Source organism: Notamacropus eugenii, chromosome 1, assembly GCF_028372415.1.
Source record: "Notamacropus eugenii isolate mMacEug1 chromosome 1, mMacEug1.pri_v2, whole genome shotgun sequence".
NCBI classification, from domain to species: domain Eukaryota; kingdom Metazoa; phylum Chordata; class Mammalia; order Diprotodontia; family Macropodidae; genus Notamacropus; species Notamacropus eugenii.
In genome coordinates, this window is record NC_092872.1 from 113567695 (window position 1) to 113570227 (window position 2533).

The 2533-nt window shown below is 39.0% G+C and overlaps 1 pseudogene; it reads left to right on the plus strand.

Moving 5' to 3' along the window:
- The first annotated feature begins 1728 nt into the window (after positions 1-1728).
- On the plus strand, positions 1729-2298 carry LOC140505695 (E3 ubiquitin-protein ligase RNF166 pseudogene; annotated as a pseudogene).
- The last annotated feature ends 235 nt before the right edge of the window (positions 2299-2533 follow it).

Below are 2533 nucleotides of genomic sequence, written 5' to 3' on the forward strand. Positions count from 1 at the left end.
TCTAACATCAAAATAAACAAAAAAGTTAAGGAGATGAATAAAATTCTGGAAAAGGTAGATATGATTGACCTCTGGAGAAAATTCAATGGAGATAGAAAGGAACATGTATTTTTCCCAGCAACACAAGGCATATGTACAAAAATTGACCATGTACTAGGCATGAAATCCTCACAATCCAGGGCAGAAAGGCATAGTCAATACATCCTTTTCAGATCATGATACAATAAAAATTATATGTAATAAAGGGCCATGGAAAGATAGACCAAAATTAATTAGAAATTAAATAACCTAATGATAAAGAATGAGTAGGTCAAACAACCAATCATAGAAATAATCCATAACTTCATTCAAGGAATGACAATAATGAGGCAACCTACCACAACTTATGGGATGCAGCAAAGGCAGATCTAAAGGGAAGTCATTTCTTTGAATAGGGGCAACTAAGTGGTGTAGCGGATAGAACACCAGTGCAGAAGTCAGGAGGACCTTAGTTCAAATCTCACCTCATACACTTGACACTCACCAGCTGTGTGACCTTGGGCATGTCACTTAACACCAATTGCCTCATCCTGGGTCATCTCCAGTCATCCTGATGAATATCTGGTCACTGAATTCAGATGGCTCTGGAAGAGAAGTGAGTCTGGTGACGTGCACAGCCCCCCCTCACTCTAAACAAAGTTAAGTGCAAGTCATGTCATTATTTCTCTGATGACACGGTCTTCTTTGGCAATGAAGGACAGACACACACTTATCTTTGAATGCCTATATGAATAAAATGCAGTAAGAGGAGATCAACAAATTGGTCATGAGACAGGAAAAGCTAGAAAAAATAACTCAAAACTCCACAATAAGCATCAAATTAGAAATACTGAAAACCAAAGGAGAGATTAATAAAATTGAAATTAAGAAAATTATTGGACTAATAAATAAAACTTAAAGCTAGTTTCCAGGGAAAAAACAGTAAAAGGGATAAAACTTTGATCAATCTGATTTAAGAAAAAGAAAGAAGAAAACCATATTACCAGTATCGAAAATGGAAAGAATGAATTCACCATTAAGGAAGAGGAAATTAGAACAATAATTGCAAATTATTTTGCTCAATGGTTTGCCCATAAATTTGACAATCTTAGTGAGAAGAACATTTACAAAAATATAAATTTCCCAGATTAACAGAAGAGGAAGTAGAATACTTAAATAACCCTATCTCAGAAAAAGAAATTGAAGAAACCATCAATGAACTCCGTAGGAAAAAGTTTTCAGGGCAACATGGTTTTAAAAGTGAATTCTGTTAAACATTCAATGAACAGTTAATTCCAATACTATAAATACTTTTTGGGAGAACTGATGAAGGAGGATTCTTTCCAAATTCTTTTTATGATACAAATATTGTGCTGATACCTAAACCAGGAAGAACAAAAACAGAGAAAGAAAACTGTAAATAAATTTTCCTGATGAATATCAATGCAAAATTTTAAATAGAAATTACATTAAAAAAGATTACAGCAACTTTTCACTAGAATAATACACTTTGATCAGGTAGGATTTATGTCAGGGATGCAGATTTGGTTAATATTAGGAAAACTATCAGCATACTTGATCGCATCAACAACAAAAGTAACAGAAGTGGACCCGGGCCAGGACTGAGCCAAAGACCAAGCCCGAACGCAGACTGGGTGTCGGGGGGGCCGGTATGAGGTGCCCTCAGGCAGGGGCGGGCTGGACCCTGCCATGTCAATGTTTCAAATTCTGGTGGCCTAGCCACAGCAGCGACAACATTCCCCAGTCAGAGCCTCCGCCAACACCCGGCAGTCCTCAACCCGGCCTGACACTGGCAGCGAGAGTGGCCTGTAAGCCAAGTACAGCTGCCCCATCTGCCTGGAGGTCTACCACAGCCCCTATAGCCATCAACAGCTGCAGACACACATTTTCTGAGGAGTGTTTACAGTCATGTCTCCAGGTGCCATCTCCTCTCTGCCCACTCTGCTGAATGCCCTTTGACCCAAAGAAAGTGTACAAAGCCTCCAATGTGAAAAGCAGCTGTCATCCTACAAGGCTCCATGCCAGGGCTGTAGCAAGAAGGTGACTCTTGCAAAGATGAAGCCACACGTTTCTTCCTGCATGAAGGTCCAGGAGCAGATGGCCACCTGTCTCAAATTTGTTCCAGTGGTGCCAACATCCCAGCCCATTCCCAGTAATATTCCCAACAAATCCGCCTTTGTGTGTCCCTACTGTGGAGCCTGCAATTTAGACCAGCAGGAGCTGGTAAAGCACTATACACATCCAGAGAAAGAACAATGAAATAGAAAAATAGAATGAATGAGACTTTTCTCTTTTGTTATGTTTGGTTTTGTTTAGTTTATAACTCATGCTTTTTCTCATTTCTTTTAATTCTTTTATTAAACATGACTAACATGAAAATGTGCTTGCTTAATAGGAATGTATGTGTAGAACCCATATAAGATTGCATGATGTCTTGGGGAGAGGGGAGGAGGGGGAGACAATTTAAAACTTATGGAAGTGATTGTTGAAAATT